Source organism: Acomys minous (genome assembly GCF_964271855.1).
Source record: "Acomys minous genome assembly, chromosome: 10".
NCBI lineage: Eukaryota > Metazoa > Chordata > Mammalia > Rodentia > Muridae > Acomys > Acomys minous.
The window spans coordinates 99,587,887-99,606,449 of record NC_140491.1 but is presented as its reverse complement, the minus strand read 5'-3'; positions in this window follow the sequence as shown (position 1 = coordinate 99,606,449).

The window sequence follows — 18,563 nt, the reverse complement described above, 5'->3', positions numbered from 1 at the left end:
CAACTACATTAGCTGTATCTTTTAGAAGATTAGTCCATTAAAATTGTTGCCATTAGTGAATTATTAATGGATAAAATAAATTAAAATCCCTTTAGCAGAAGCTTTCCCCTTGCAGGCTGTGTCAGGCCTAATGTCAAAAGATCCAATTTTATATTCATTAATTTGTGTCCATTGGCATTTCCATTGTTAAATATTCACAACTAGGTTTTAAAAGTCTTGCCTAATCACCTGGGTAGTCCTTTTAGACAAGAAATGAACATAACTTCAGTTTCTTCATGCTGAATTGAATAAATGCCTCATTTATTTCAGTGTGACCGTTGGATGATAGCCATGGGCCTCCAAATTAAAAGAGTGGCAGCGTTTGTGCTGGTTCTCTGTCAAAGTGACATACTCCTTTCCACAGTCTTACATAGTCTAAAACTTGGGAGTCACAGGAGGCCCCGTAGTATCTCTGTCAAGCACTTCTCCTCTAGCTGTTCATACCTCAAGGATGACTCCGAAGAGCAGTTCAAATATGTGCAGATGGACTGCTTAAAAGTATCTTCCTACCAAGTTGTGATCCCAGCCCTCAGTTGCAAAGAAGACAAAGAGGCAATTGAAATCTTATAGGCTTTGCAACAAGTGATTAAACCCACTCCTCCCGAAGGCTGGTCCTCCAAAATAGGAAAAAGGAAATCAAAGTAGTTTTAATCTCTCTAGCATTGGAGGGACAGCTCTCTGGACACATGGGACCTGTATGGGTTGTTTATATTTAGATTATGTAAGTACCACTTTAAAAGTGTAGCAATCCTAATTATCATGGAACATTTAATAATTCATAGGCTCTCAAATGAGCTGGCATAGCATGCAGATTAGAAGGGATCCATATGATAATGAAGCCTACTTAGAGATCTGTATCTGAAAGAGACTCATAATGGCCAATGCTTCATCTTGAGTGCTAATACGGATTCAAATTGGTCTGCAGTTGGACGTTTCTTCTTGTCCAGCTCATTCTTCCTGTCCACTTTTGCTTTGCATTTATAAATGAGCTGAGGATAAAAGTCCTTTAGGAGAACCACCTGCTTGTATCGCCCTCATCTTCAGACTAACCCTGTTATCTTCTTCGAAGTCACCACAATAGCTATTATGGCTACGGTTCATGGTCATCTTGACAAAACCTGGAATCACCTGAGAAATAGACCTCTGGCATGCATGTAGGGAATTGTCTACCTCGATCATGATTGATGTGGAACGTCCTGCCCATTGTAGAGATGATTGTTACCAGAACTGGGATCTTGGATTCCATAAGACAGAAGGCATAAGCTGAGCTGAGCACTTGTAGTCATCACTCTATTTATCCATAATGTGGCCAACTCCCATAAGCTCTTGCCAATGTCTTCAGGCAATCCTTTTTTCACAGAAGTTGTTTTGTCACAATAGTTATCACAATAGTGACAGGAACTATGTCAGAAATTAGTACTGAGAGGTGGCACTGTTCCTCTGAAAATGTCAAGTGTGTGGTTCTAGGCCATCACAACTGGCTAGTAGGAAGCCTGCTTGAAGAGTCTGGAACATTCAGGTGGTAAAGTTTTGAATGATCTAAACACATCCTAATGGGCCACTCCTGTGGGAAATTAGAAGTCATGAATTCTGGAAAAAATCACAACTGGGACCTGGGATATGAGAATAGAAATAAGGGGGGACCAATGACTTGATGAGGAGCCAAGGTAAGGAACATTTGTGCAACATTTCAGCCATTAATCTGGATTTCTTTTTTTTTTTTTTTGGAAAAGCAAATTTAAAGGTAGAATTGCATTCAAGCTGGTGTTAAGAAATAAGTTGTAGTGAGAAAGAACAGCACTGGGGAGCTGAACCAGAATAACTAGAAATGTGTACTCAGGGTCAAACAGCATCTATTGGAGGTTCCATCTTGTGAACATTCAAATTCATTCAAAGGAAGGCAGCCTAAGATGAAGGAATTATTTTCTCCTTTAAAAAAATACAGCATACACAGTACAGTGTTTCCTTAAGGTCAACACTCTGAAAGAGATACAACCATCTCAAGATAATGGCAAAGCTTGGCAATGCCATCCATGTTGACCAATTTTGAAGCTATGGAGGTTACTAGGTTGAGGGTGCCGTGGAAACCAGTAGTAGTTAGGCAGTAGATACAAGGCCTGAGTTTCTGCCAAGAGAAGGCCATGAGAGACTATTGCATAATGCTGTGAAGGTGAAGCCCAAGATGCAATGTGGACACCAGGATATTGGAGATGCCAGGATCCTTTGGCATTTATCAAGGGATGTTGTTGCAGACATGGAGTAGAGGTGGCCACGAGAAAGCCAAAGTATGCTGAAGGCAGCAGAATGGGAAAGATAGGGATGCGTAAACCTTTTGGAGTCTAGTAGGTTACATTTCAGGCTCCAGAAGCCAGGCAAAGGATGGTAGGATTTAATATTTATTGTGATGGATTTTGTTTTGCTTTCATGTGACTAATCCTTGCTCTGTCTTATTCATGTATGTTGGAAGTATGGGTTTTTTTATTTGAAGAAGCTCACAATTAAGAAATGTTGGACAATAGAGTATTAAAACTGTTAAAGTCTATGGGTATATTTAAGGTTGGACTATATTGTGTATTATAGTATATAATGCATATAATATGATAGCATATAGTAAGCAGGCAAATGCAAAACTTCTAGGACAGAAAGTGGAAGGTTATTCCTTAAAAGTGATGTGACTGACTATCAAGTTGACAAAATGTGGAGGTGTCACAGGTTTTGCTAATTGACAACTTGACAGAATCCAGAATATAGGCCTTTGGTCATGCCTGTGGTAAATTATCTTGATCACAATGGTTGACCTGGGAAGACACATCTTAACTGTGGATAGGAGCATTCCTTGGCAGAGCAAGGCAAGCTGAGAAGCAGCATGCATGAGCTCATTGTTTCCTTCTGAGTGCAGATACTAGATGACCTACTACTGCTTTGATGTCCCTGCCTTGGTGGACACACCTTGTAATGTGAGCTAAGATTAAACCCTTTCTCCCCTTAAGCTGATTATTGTCAGTGTTGTATTTTCTCACAGCAATATAAAAAGCAACTAAGGCAGCACTCTTCCAAAAGTGTATTGGAATATAATGCACATTAGTAACAGAAATTCAAAGGAAAGCAAACAAGACATACAAGGAGAGCAGAGACATTCACCAGAGCACTTGACTAAAAACAATAATCTTTGCACTCCCTGTCTACTCAGGTAATTAATTTTATTCCTTCTCAAGTCTCTGAAGGGGTTGAAGACCAGATAGTTTAGTTTTACAATTAAGCTTAGTTGTTTAGGGGTTAAGGTGTTTTTTACATCTAGATAGAAGTTTTAAGTTGATAATAATGAGATATGATAGATATTGATTTACATTCAGAATTTTAGACTCACCAAGATAGGAAAGATTTTTTTCAAGGCTGCCAAATACAAATAGCCAGAACACTATGAATATAACATTTATATAATTCCTGATTGATTTGTGGTTCTTCTTGCTGTAGATATTTTATTGTATATATGTGGAATAATATAAATGAATATGCACAAAATATTTAATAAAAATTGAAAAACAGTAATCTTGTCTCTGAATTGAACTTTTCTTCTATCAAAAACTTTAATACTGGTTAGCTCAGCCTTCATATTCCAAATCTTGAGTATTTGTATATCATCAGTAATTAACATTAAATGAAGATATTTCTGTTTGAATTTGTCTGGAGTAGAGAGAGAGCCAGTTTTGTATCCAACATGAGTGATTCCACATCCCTTGATCCTGTATCACTTCTTCCCCCAAACTGTGTCTTCAGTATGTATTATGGCTCTTCCTATCCGTCTGTATGTTGAGAGCTATTGCCTCATGGTATTTGTCTCCTCCGGATGTTTGCAATTGCTTAATTTGTTTCTAGACAATTGTGAATGCAAATGGTACATAAAAAAGATATTATATCTCAATTATTAAGATTTTTTTCCTTAGCAGAAATTATTCATAGATCCTCTTGCTCACATTGAGTATTCACCTTGATTTGATGATTCTCTTGGGTCTAGTTTCTGTTCTCAATTTTTGGAGTACTTTCCACCATAAATACATGTTAACTCACACCAGGAGGTAATTTGCTCCATTTTGCTATGTATATAATTTAACCTACAAAGTACTATAGTCTATGGAGCCAAACAGGTTAATAGGAAGGTTTTAAAGAGACATTTGTTTTTCATCTGATGGGACATAAGCGTTCCGAAGAAGTTGTTATGGTCCATTGTATAAATGCTTCAAATTCATGGACTATTGGCCCAAAACATGGTAATGGATCCTGTAGAGCATTGAAAATCTATCATGTTAGAAAGTTGATACATGTGCAGAGTATGACTCTGCATCCACGCCTTGGGGATTTGTGTGTAATTCTCATATTAGTAAAATAGTTTCCTATAACCTATATGGGATGCTTTATCCAGCCCTTTATATGCTTAGGTGAAAAAAAAAAAACCAGATCTCAGTATTTGCAATGAATTCAGTGACAATAACATATGCCTGGAAAATGCTGCCATGTCTAACAAAAATATTTGCTTGTTCAGAATTCCCACAGGAATCACAACACTTCACATTTGTAAAGCAACAAAGAGCTTTTTAAAATGTTGTTAGTTTACAAATCGACACCTGAAATCATTCAGTTGTGTTCAGTGAAATGCCAAGTCCCTTCAAAAAGCCTTTCACTGATGTTGGCAAGAATGGCTTTGTTCTGAACGCAGTATGTACATTTCTAGCTTTACAGACAGATAGTTGGATTTTATTTCAGACAACATGAGAGGTTCAGTCTCACACTGCCCATCGTAGCTCTAAAGGTAAAGGCTATGGGCATATTATACCAGCTCATTCATCACTCAGTACAAATCTGCAGTTAAAAAAAGTCTTAACCCCAACCTCTCCTCCTATCCTCAGATGCATAGACATAAAAGATTTAAAGGCTGGGCCTAAAACAGGGCATAACCAAATCTGCAATGCCAGATATAGGCATCTGGTGCAGGGTGGTCATGGTTGAAGAAGGATTTCTAATCTGAATTAATCTGGCTAAAAAGAAATAGAAGGAGTAAAATAGACTATGAACACTCATCGCCCATTTTATAGACATACACTATCCTTATTAGATGTAATATTGTGTCTACATTTTAAGTGTTTAGGTTTCATCATGCCAATCACTTGGCTAGTACCAGTTTCTTCATTATCATCTTTGTTATCCTTTGTTGATTGAGCTGCCACAGGTGGTACTCCAGGGATTGAGCAGAGACCAAAGGAATGATTCAGTCCCTGACATTCAAGACTCTTCCAGTTGCATATCTGAGGACTGTGGGAGTAAAACCAAAGGCATGCCTATGTGTGCCATGTGGATGCTTGAAATGCATCCGCATTCAAAGCTGAGGCTGCCTGATTGATCTTGATGAGCTTCTCAACATTTTTTTGAAAGCAATTATTTGAATGAGATAGGCTCAGTAAGGACTTACACTGAACACTTACTATATACCCTGATATTTAGATTATTCTTCTTTCATCATAGACACTCTTTCCTGAAATCCATTACAAGATAGTAACTCTGCCACTAATTTAGCACAAACGAAGGAAAATGGCTAAAAATATATTTTAAGAGGTATATTGTCCTTAGAAATTAGGGAAATACAAACCAAAAAAAAACAATTTGAGATTTTATTTTGCCTCAATCAGAGTGACACAGATTAACAAAATAACTGACAACAAATGCTGGAAGCGGGTATGGGGAAAAGGGAAATTTCATTCACTATTGGAGGGATTGCGAACTGGGGCAGCCACTATGCAAATCAGTGTTGAGAATTCTCAAAGCTGAAAATAAATCTACCATAGTACCCTCTATACCACTCCCTGGCACATTCTCAAAGGACTTGCTATCCTACTCCACAGACACTTTCTCACATATGTTCACTGCTGCTCTTTTCACAATAGCTAGGGAATGGAGATAACCTAAATATTCTTCAACCAATGAATAAATAATGAAATCGTTGTACATACACAGTATGGAATACTATTCAGTTGGCAAGAAAAATGAACTTTATAGGCAAATGGATGGAACAAGAAGAGATTACATAGAGTGAGGTATCCCAGACCCCGAAAGATAAACATTACATCTTCTCTTTGTTTAAGGGGTCCCAGCTCCAAATCTCTAGATGTGAGTACATATCCTGGACTAACAGCAGAAACTAGGAAAGTACAAAGGAACCACCGTGTAACTGTGGGAGAGCAATAGAGGGGGCAGGGAGTAACAGAATACAAGTGTTCTAATTAGGAGAATGGGAAAAAGGGATGACTTTAATTAGGGAGGGGAATGGAGCTAAATATAGAAAGATAGTACAATAGCAGCAAGGATGTTAAGAACATAAAGAATAATACTATTAAATATCTATCTAAAAACCTTATAATACATGTAAGTCTGTGTGTGTGTGAGTGTGTGTGTGTGTGTGTGTGTGAGTGTGTGTGTATGTGTGTGTGTGTGTGTGTGTGTGTGTGTGTGTGTGTGTGTGTGTATTTTTAATGAGATGTTCTCATATAGGCTAACAATGCTTCCTCCAAAGCCAAAGACTGTCTTTAAAAAAAAAATCAGCACTAGGGATGAGGAGCCCACTTTTGTATTGTTGGTCAGGGTTGTCCAGGAGACTTCAAAAACATTACAGACTATTGCTGTTGCCCCTTGGCTGCCTCACAAAAGTGGAAGGTGAGTCCCTACTTTTGAGGACACCCTGAGCTTTGGACACAAAACCCAGCAACCCCTGAATGACTTCCTCTCTAAGAACTAGATTTCATGTTACCAGAAGGTGTCATGCAAATGCCCAAATGAGGTAAACACCCAATAGTTCTACCGAGCCATGATGCCTATGAGCCACAACAAAGACCAGCATGGTACCATCACCCTAAGGGTGCAGCACACATCCATTGGCAGTAACCAACATCTCTCTAATTGGAACTAAGACCTGCTCAATAAGAGGGCAACCATGCCTGGTACTAGAAATGTATCCACTACCCAAGGCTAGGGAAGTCATAGGTCTTAGAGAAGAAAACGCAACCACTAATTCACTAAACCAACATAATTCCAATCTGCATTCTAAATATTTGTTCTTGTTTCCACAGACAAGTAATTGTCACCCCTCACTAAGGAACCTTTTTTTTTTTTTGCAACAGATGGAGACCTTTACAGAAAACTTCAGCCAATCAAAATGCAGAATTGTGAATCTCAGTCCCAATGGATAGATCTACAAAGCACCTCCTACATGTACAGATTAGAGAAGCCTGGAAAGAGGGAGCAGAAAGATTCTAAGAGCCGATGAAGAAGGGAGTTTTCTGAAAGACTATCTTTTAGTGATGTCAGAAGCTTCACGAATAAAGTCTCACCAACATGATGGCCTAAGCGTAAGCTCAGCCGGGACAATAACAAAAGACATGACAACACGGACAGGAAAAAGATCCTCAATCCTACCCAAAAGCAACCAAAGAATGCTGAGAGTAGGAGAAATCGTCCTCCCCAGAGAGGAGCACACCAACTGGTTATGCTATAGCAAATGGTCAGCACTAAAAACATTCATACAAGTAACATCATACAGACTGAGAAGGTTATAATTAGGACTATCTGTGTATATAGATATATGTATATTTATATACATATATAATGTATATAAGAATATATGTAATAACAATAATGAACAAAAACTCCATGAGTTTGAAACAGAGTAATGAGAGGTATGTTATTTGGAGGGGAGGAACAGAAAAGAAAAATTATAGAATTACATTATAATCTCAAAAATAAAATTACCAATGAGCCAAACAATGGTCTAAGTGGCTGACCAGACAATTCTCAAACTAAGAAGTATAGATGACCAATAAATATTTTTACAACTGTTCAATATCTTTGCTATCAGAAAAATGTAAATTAGAGCTACTTTTATTTTGTGTTTTATCCCAGTTAGAATGGCTATTGTTAAGAAAATAAAAAATCCTAGGGAGAATGTGGAGAAAGGAAAATGATTATTTACTGTTGGTGGAGGTATAGAATAGTCTAGCCAACATGGGAATCAATGTGGTGGTTTCTCAAGAGAGAGAGAGAGAGAGAGAGAGAGAGAGAGAGAGAGAGAGAGAGAGAGAGAGAAGGGAGGGGAGGGAGAAACTGCCCTTAACCCTAGAAAAAGACACTTTACAGGCACCAACCTGAAACTTCACAACCACCTGCAATTCCATCTCCGGGGTAGCCACTGCTCTCTTCTGGATTATACAGGCATCTACATTTATGTGCACACACCTAAACATAGACACTCATATACAATCATGATAATTAGTAAGAAGAACTGGTAAAAAAAAATCTACATGGATACTTCACCAAGAACTAATAACAAAAATAAAGGGCCAGATTTCCAGCACATTTGGAAATCTGAATAGTAAGTCACAGATTGCTTGTTTCTAAGAAGAAGCTGAAGCCTCCTTGGCGCAAGATATTTAATAAGATCAAACCTAAAACGATAAGACACAGGATGTTGCACTCAAGAAATGTCATCAGTATGATTGTCTAGACCTGAATAGTGACAACTTCATTCAATATGCTCAAAGAGACGAGAGGAAATCCACAAGATCTGATCCTACGTGAAGGGCTGTAGTTACTCAATGGCTCTTGTGGGAGGGAGAATCAGGATTTTTCCGGGCATGAGCCCCCTCATAGTTTGTTCCATTCCAAATGTTTACACCTAAATGTATAAATGAATACACAAGCAACATTAAATGGACATTAAATATTACATATCAATTTCGTTTTAAATCTCCTCTCTGACTACTAGCCAGTTTTATCAGGAGGAAACTGAACACATCATTTGCAGGTCTTTTTGTAGAGACTATAACCCTGCATGGTGTCCTGGCCATTCTTTTGGAAGCTTGGGGAAGAAGCACTGTCTCCCCAGATTTAAATGTACTCACTGAGATCAACAAGATTTTTCCAAGGTGTCTCGAAATTTCGAAGTGTGAGTACTGAAAATGGAATAGTTCACTGGCCTGGGATGAGTCATTGTGGGCTTCTTGGAACCTCCTTGACACCTATAAGAAAGGCTTCTCTCCAGAAGTGAAGACGTTGTTGACTTGGAAATGGACCTCTTTCAAAGTGGTAGCTAGGCTCTGATGTCAGCTCAGTAGGACATTTGTGAGACTCTGGTGGCAAGAGACTCTGCAGTACCTCCCATTAGAATTTCTTTATTGGGAATAGCCAAAGAAACTAATACTAAGTTCTGCCATTTTGACTTCAGACTCCATTTTAGCTATAGGGTAAAACAAAGGTCAAGTTCCGAAGCCCTAGAGGAGCTGGGGACTTTCCAGAAGCTGACCAGCTTCCTCTTTAAGCAATAGTAGTTCCCCAAAACATAATGCCTGTCCCTAACCACAAAAAGAAAAAATGAATCTGATTGGTTGAACTAAAGAGCTTACATTCTGTTCAGTTGACAATGATGGAACACCTAGGGGAAGTTCCTGATCCCCAAATCCTGATGGGGGAGGACTGAAACTATAACTTGGTACAGGTGCTTATGGTTTTTGTGCTTATAAACCCAGCTTCAGCCCATGTTGAGGCTGCTAGGAGAATCAAGGTTCCAAAGTCCTTATCTGGTGGCCCTGATCAATCAGTGACCCATTTGTATGCTATGAATAATAAAACGTTTTGCTGTTTCCTGAGCCGGCAGGTGTATGTTCTTGCCTTCCTCATGGCGTACAACGGACATGGTGTTACACCTTTCGCTTTGTATTTGGCATTGTACTGTGCAAACACAGTGAAGCTTGAGCTTGGTTGGCCATAATTTGCCAAATCTATGCAGATCGGTCAGAGATAACTCTGAGAAATTTTCATATGAGGTCTAGATAATCAAGTTAAAGAAAGTATCAGGTCAAATTGTGCATGGTGGTCTACATCTTTGATTCCAGCCTTTGGTGGGGGACAGAGGCAATCGGATTTCTGAGTTTAAGCCCTTGTCTACAACATGAGATCCAGGACAATTAGTGCTACTATACAGAGAAAACCAGTCTTGAAAAATAGAAACAAAACAAAACAAAGCAAAAAGTTGGAACCAGGTCTACTCCCACTTTGCTTTTAGTGCACACATATTGTCTGATCTGCTGACTCAAGTTTTCGGGTGTGGGACAGGGACTGGGCCAGCAGTAAGTATCACTCCTTTTTTGTTTTGTTTTATCGAGACAGTGTTTCTCTGTGTAGCCTTGGTTGTCCTGGACTCACTTTCTAGACCAGGCTGGCTTTGAACTTACAGAGATCCTCCTGCTTCTACATCTTGAGTGCTGGGATTAAAGGCGTGCGCCACCACCACCCAGCACAGTTGCTCCTCCTCGGTCATCTGCCTTCCCACCACTGTGTGGGCACAGCTACAGGGACCCCAACCTTATCTCCGGCTGCAAGTCACCTGGACTACTAAAGTTAGACTCAGGGAGGCACATATCAGTCCCTGTGTCCCATATATGATTGCTACCCAACTGCCTGGCTTGTTGAAATGCGCTTTGCTACAGCGCCTAACAGTTCCCAACACTGTGCCACATACCAGTGTAACAGCCTGTGTGCATGGTTAAGCTATCTCCCAAATTATATAAGAGAACTTTACAATAAGTCCTTCATTTGATGGGGTTCAGAACATCTCCTGGTTGCTGGACAATAGGTAACTTATTACCACATACAGAGAGATTCTCTGTTGTCCATTCTCCACATAACAACCAGACAGGCAGAGCCTGTCCTCTCCTATGTCACCGATGAATCCTAGCTCTTTCCCCCTTCACAAGAAAGCTGTGGATGAATGCTAGCTCCCACCGCCTTGATGGGGAAGATGCTGAGCCTTTAATAAGTTATCCATGTCCCTCCTGCACGTTTGTGCTTCTGGCTAAGCAGAGACAGTAACTATCTGTCCCTTGGTGGATAAAATGCCAAACCACACACGACACCCTCTCTGCACTTCCTATTAAAATTTTACAGGTCAAAAAATCCAAAACCCACTTAATAAAAATTGTTCTTCATCATAAGTGACAGAAGAGAACAGGTCAATCTATGGAATAATGGTGCAGTAATTAGAAACTTTGTAGTTGATAAACTATGACTGCTGATCAATGTTCTACTAATTAATCAATATTTTAACCATTAGACCTTTTAAATTATTTTAATGAGCATTTCCTCTAATTCCCCTGATCCCATTGCTTCCAATGGCTCTAATAGTACTGTTAAAGAACAAAGGAAATATTAGTGTGTTCAGTATCTAGCATATCTATAGACTTTGTAGAGCCATCTGCCTCACAAACCTAGTGATGGCTCAGAATGTTTAGCTGTAGATAATTAAATGAGAAGGGTATAAATTCACATGCTTTTATGGAACATTTGCTTAATGGTAGACATGATTTAGAACATGGTATTAAAATCATCATAACTTTTTCGTTATCAAAGGGTGTTCTGAAACATGTGTTCCTTTCCCACTGTTGAGCTTGGGTACTGTCAGGAAATCACACTCTATTGTTTTAGAGTTCACTTTGCTTGTATGCTGTCTTTACTTCTATTGGCACACCCTTTTTTTTTTAAATTCCTTTTCTCACTGTCAACTTTCTCTCTGTAACCTGCTTCTTATTTTCCAATTACACTTCCTCTGTGTGTTTCTCTGTTTATTTTCTAGCTAAACTCCAAACTCTTCTTATTGTTATTCACCAACACTCCCTCATTTATTGTCTTTATGCTGCCTAAAATCCTCCACAGGAACAGCACCAGAGATTTATGAGAACAGCATGGATTAGCCCTTTCTTTTATTTAAATGAGAAAAGAGGTGAGGTTTGGAAAGCTTCAAAGACATGTCCAAGGGACTCTTGGTATAAAACAGAACCAGATCCCCTAAGCACTCTTCTTAAATATTCAATATTCGTTAAATTGACTTGGAAATTTGGCTTGGGCAGGAGGTTTTCCAACAAGCTTGAAAGAAAATATAATTTATTTCCCTTCAGTTATCTTACTGCAGCTGTCATTTTCCACACTCTTCTCTCTAAATTTATTATACTGAAAGCAAAGATACAAGTTCAAACCTCTAGCAAGACATGCACTTGTCCCTTTAAGGTGTTCTTGGGAAAGTGCCATGGGGATAGTGCTGAGACTGACTTTGGACATCTGAGAATCTGTGGTTGCTGTGCTCAGGACTTGCTGAATGATGCTGTGTTAGTACAAGGCAGTGCCTGATATGAACAGATGGGAATCATTCTTAGAGGGTGTAAAATGACAAATACTAAATGCTGCACCATACAAAGAGTTAGTGCCTAAACCAAAACCTTTTGATATCCTGACTATTCTGAAAAATCAATATAGTTTGTAAATTAGCAAAGCCATTTGAGGAAAAGCTGTTTGTCCTCTCTTTTTTCAGCCACAACTCTAAAATTCCCTTTCACCTTGCTTTAGGTTGCCTAGTATTCAGTGTCCACCTATTACAAGCAAACAAATGGAATTGGTAATAAAATGCTTATAGCTTCATTGGGATATTTTTATGCTTTCTGGAAAAGGAATTAATTTATATTTAGGGGAAAACACATAAGCACATTTTTGGAATAAAATTACTTTTGCATTACTTATTTTTAAAAGTATGAAAATATTGAAAATTTGATATTTAATTAGATATTGAAATTGATATCTGACTTAGTAATTTTTAAGCATAAAATGTGAGCCTTCTATTTTTGATTAGTTAACACTATATTTATGTAAGAAATTCTCTGACATAAAAAACTAAGAATCCTGGAGGTAAGCCAGTAAGATCCTGTACCATCAGACAGTAACAGATTTGGGGTTTCAAGGGAGGGGTCAAAAATAATGCCCCTGCTCCCAACCTGAGATCAGAACCAATTTACAGAGAATGATACAGGAGGCAGACAGTTAGAGATCAAAATGTCAGCTTTATTACTGATAAAAGCAATAGTGAGGGACATAGCCTAGATAAGTCCTAATACGCTGGCTAAGGCTCCTCTGAATTGAAGTTGCGCCTTTCCCATCACCAGCAAACAGACAACAAACAAAACCCCTGCGGACCACAGTGGTGGGGGTGCAGCCACTAGACCAACTTTATCACATGGCCAACAGCAGGTGGGAATCCACCTTCTCTGTGGGTTGTACAGTTCCAGAGAGAAAAGCAAAAGGCCAAACTGCAGCTAGCAAGCCTGAGTTACACTTGCAAACTAAATGAGCTGTTTCTTTTTCTTTTTTTGGTAAAGAGAAAGGAGAGACAGTAAGTGTGAATGGGGACCACACCGTCAGGCCAAGTTTCTCTACCTCCACAGGGCTGGTGTTTGGGATTAGTGATTCTGTTTTAGGTGACTGCCACGGACACCGCAGGACCTACCCACTGAGTAGCAATGGTATCCCACCACTTGGGCTATGTGAAGTCTATCCACCCATGGGTAGGTGTCTGGATTACGGAAGAGAAATGCAGAGTCTCACAATGGTAGGGGTTTTCCTCCACTTAGTAACATGAGAGCAGAAACAATGTAGTCTCCATTATTGAAAGAAATAAAGCCACTGGAACCAGACACTAAGGTTTTAGTACACTGATTCTTAGATAAGTAGAGAATAGAACTTTTAAATGGGTAACCCTAGTTCCTTAAAGGAGAAAGCCCTCCCTCCCCCGCCACCTGCCCCAGAGCATCATATATTTGAATGGTAGAACTATTTGGAAAGAATCAGGAGGAGTGGATTTGTTGAGTGAGGTGTGTCACGCGGGATGGACTTTGAAGTGTCAAAAACCCATACCATTCCCAGTTAGCTTTCTTTTCCCCCACTCTTTCTCTCTGACTTCTGGTTATTGTTTCAACACGGAAGCTCCTGGCTACTCTTCCAGCAACATGCCTGCCATGCTCCGTGGAGTGATGGTCATCGGCTCACCCTCTGCATCTGTAAGCAAGCCTCTAACTAAATGTTTTCTTTCATCTGGTGTCTTGGTCCCAGTGCTTTCTCACAGCAGTAGAAAAGTAACTAAGACATCAACTGAAAGATAAAGCCTAATGATCAATCACAGATATTTAGTAGAAAAACAATAGTACTAAAAAGAGATCATAGTATTTCTGGTTTTTTTTTTTCAGAGCAGATATTTGTATTGATATGTAAATTATTAATTTTACAAGACTAAATGTAAATAAAAGTTACTAGAGGTAAGTGAAGGCAAAGAGAGTGAAGTAGAGAGGACTGTGGGAAATTTATGCCTCAATAGTTAACTTATTCTCTACACACATAGTAGTCTTCCAGATGTCAAGGAGAGTACAAACTCTTTCTTTACTGTGTCATGGAAACTGTATCTTCTCTAAAATCAAATATATATGTCTATATATGTACCAAGGAAAGGTTCAGCTTCTGTATTTGCAGGCTGTGATGCTGAGCATGTTCTACATTTCATTTTTATTTTGAACTCTACGTTTTAACTCTCTGATGGGAAGCTGACCCTTGCTTGCTCCCTGTCCTTAGACACATAAGCTAAGAATTTTTGCATGTAATATCTGAAAAGAAAAATCTTAACCTGTACCTGGTCTTACCTTTCTAAAGTTATGGAATAAGATGCAAAGGAAAAAAAAACAATAATAAGAACATTAAGTGTGTTCACTGTAGGGTAGAGTGTGCCTCATCATGACAGCAGACATAGAACCCACTCAGAGAGCAAATCAAGTCAGAAAAAATGGGGCAAAACCAGAGACCCAAATAGTTCTCAACTTCCTTTTTATAACACACACACCTTTCAGGAATCCGTAACATCACATCCTCTTTTGCTATGGAAACACATGCTCTCACAAAGGCAAATGACTTTTCCGAGTAATTTACTGCATTCTCAGAATAGGGTGAAGTTTCTGCCCAAATTCTGGGTATCCAGGGCACAATCTCTCACCTCATAAGGGAACTCTCTTTCACACTTGTTCCTTAGAATAGTGGCTGAAGTGAAATCATCTCATCAAAATAGACTGTGAACAGTTACACAGGCAATCTGGATCCATACCCCTTTCTGAGGAAAAAAAGATATACTTGACCTCAATTATTATTAATTACGTATTTTATTTACCAAGTTCATGAACTTCAGGTAGTTTTTTTTTTTAATGGAGTTTTTACTATGTATCACTTGTTGTGGCTTTCCCCATTCTTTGGATGAACTGCTCTGAGATTATTTATTCCTTATATCTTCTGGAGTATACTTAAGATGTTTTCATGTGAAGGCCTTCTATAGAGCTGGCTTGGTGGACAGTATTGTTTAAATTTGTTTTTATTGTGAAGTGTTTGGGTGGGTGTAGCACTCTGGGCCGGAATCTGTAGTCTCTCAGAACTTGTAGAACACATGTCTAGGAACTTCTGGCTTTCAGAGTTTCCATTACAAAGTTCAGTGTTTTCTAATGGGCTGGACTTCATATTTGATTTCTTCTTTTTTTCCCTTGCAGCTTTGAATGTCGTTTCTTTGTTCTGTGCATTTTATGCTTTGATTATTATGTGTTGTGGGGAATTTCCTTTCTGGTCCTGTCTATTTGGCATATTGTATGCTTCATGTTTTCTAATAGGTATTTCTTTCTTTAGATTGAGATGTTTTTCTACTATGACTTTGTTAAAAATATTTCTATTCTTTTGACCTCAGTTTCTTCTCCTTCCTCTATACCTATTATTTGTATGTTTGTTTGTTTTTTTTTCCTAGTGTTTCACATTTCCTGGATGTTTTATCCCTGAACTTTTTAGATTTGACATTTTCTTTGACTGGCCTACTTTTTCTTCAAGACTTGAAATTCTCTCTTCCACATTTTTTACCTTTGAGATTTTATTTGAAAGCCTGAGCTCTTCATTTTCAGTTTTAATTTAGTTTAGATTTTCTTCAGTGCGCCTACTTTTTTGTTAAATTCTACTTTGACGCTGTGAATAGTTTCATCCAACTGTTTGTGTTTCCATGGTCTTCATTAAGGCATTTACTCAAGTCCTCTTTACGGTCTTTGAATATATTAATAATTACTATTTTGAAGTCCTTGCCACATGCTTCAGCTATATTGATTTTTTTAGGGCCTACATGACAAAGCCACTTGTTTCTGGAGTAGGCATATTGTTTTGGCTGCTCATGACTGTATTTTTGTACTGGGATCTATGTTTCTGGAGATACAGTGTTTAAAGTGTTTCTATATACAGCTCATCTTTGTTGGATAGGTAGTTCATTGATGGTTATTATCTACTCTGAAACCTAAGCTTAGTGTGGTGGCTATGGGGTTCCTAATAGAAAGTAATTCTGAAGTCACTGGAAATCACAAAGGAATGGTGTGGGAAAGGAAGGAAACACTGAAAGGAGTGACAGAAAGCATTAGGGAGAACTGGGGTCTGAACCTATAGGTTCTTATGTGGTGGAGGTAGGCTAGGAGGAGGAGTTCTTTGAGGAAGACTGAAGCAGTCCCTTTGTTGCTTTTTATTAACTTCAGTCCTGACACAGCCTTTTTCTGATCTAGAATCAGAGGTGAGATATGGTAGTGCTGACTGAAGTGAGCAACTTCTGCATAGCATCTTATTTATTATCCAGACATACTGCAAAGTAAAATCTTTTATGGTTATTTCTCACATATGGAATCTGAGGTTTACACAGTTGAATCACTTAAATAGCTATGATGAAAAATGACGAGGCAGTAGTGAAAACCTGGGCATTTGAGCCCCAATCCTGAGCTTTCACTATCTCTATTACACTTGCTCCAAGTCATATAAGTACTACAATTATTTGATTTTATGGGTCTCTTCTTGAAGACATTATTATAATTATTTTAAGTTTTGTGTTCTTCTACATATCTGTCTATATCATGTGTTCTGTATGTAATTTATCAACAATGTTAATGTCGGTATTTCTCAAGCTATTCCTGGGGGAAGTAGCTGTGCTCATATGGAAGGACCCAGTGCATTCGCACATAATTCTTGCTCCCTTTACTACTACTCTGTTCTAGTTAAAGCATTATTAAAACATGGTATAATATGCTTTTAAGGTCTACTTTACCTGTCTTCACATTGCTTCTGCCTTTAGATCTAAAAATTCCGAGGTAGCATTTTAAAACATGATAACTTATTTTTCTTCTGTCTTTAAGGTTATTCTCATACCTCATTATAGAAAGAGAGAGAGAGAGAGAGAAAGGGGGAGTAGTCAAGTGAAGAAAGCTCTTTAAAGGAGTTCAGAAGGCTGAGATTTCATTCCTTCCAGTGCCCCAGACCTCTTGTGTGCCCTTGGGTTTATGCTTGCAGCAATGGGTTTGTGAAGAGGTGTAAAGACTTCTCTGCTAACACACGTACTCAATGGGCCAGATCCTTCAGATGAGCCAATTGCTCTTGGGATTAAGTGAAGTCATTTGTACAGGCATTAACCCTTTCTGGTCAATGAATTTTACTATGCACGAATAGAGCAACTTACTAAACACCAACTGTGGCCTTCAGTCTTCAGCCATCTCTCCCAATTGCCTAACTTTCACAGAAAGTGTCACACTCAGTCAATAACTTAGCAGTACTTGAGAGAAGTGCTGAGCAGTGGAAAAAGGGAATCGCAAGTAAATGAAACGACCCTCAACAAACAGGTGAACAAACTGTAGAAATCAATGGCATGAAAATAGCCTTCTCTCTGCTCCTCATTGAATTTAGTTGCCTTTTTTTTGTCTCCCTTTTGAAAGCTGCCAGCATTCAAGAAGTAAAGACATCATAAAAGAACACTGCACAGCTGCCCCCCCCCATCCTGTGTGAGACTGGCCCTGTTTATTCAGCTCAGGGGTGACTGACTACCTTGGATCAAAGAGAAGCTCCTTCCTGTGGCCGGAAACTCTCCTTCGGCAGCATCAGTCCAAGAGCATCAGATCAATGCCACTCTAGCCATTTTCCCTGCTGTATTGGATCACAATGAGTTCATCCAATACCATGTCCTCTCCTTTTCCTGATACTTACTGTCAATGTGGAGGCCCCTTATCACTTTCATATGAGTCACTAGACCCACTCCTTCAAAGCTGTCCACAGTAGCTGCCCCCAAGAAGATTACCAAGGAATCCAGAATTCTTTAGAGTATAAGCATAACATTCTTTCTGATCGAGATGGAATCCCATGTTAGATTTGTATGTCTCTTGTATCTTGGAAACATGTTGAAATTGATTATGTAAAAGTCCAGTCCATGTCCAAGTATCTCATTAATAGGTTCAGAAATAAGGGCACTAAATATTATAGCCTGAGGAAACGACAGGGTTGGCTTTAGATTTCAGAAGTCATAGTTAACATTATTTTTCAGTTTTGGAGGAAGAATTGCATATAAATATTTACTTTCATATCTGTTTGCCCATTGTGTGTAGATGTGCATATCAAAAAAACATCTAACCAAAAGCAAATGAATGAGAAGAGCTGCGTTATTGCTGTTATTTTAATGACTCTAAAATATTATTTTCAAGGCATGGTGCTTCATGCCTGTAAATATAGTACTCTAGTGGCAGAGACAGAGAATTGCCAAGAGCTAGGGATTGTCCTAGGTGGCACAGTAGGGCCTT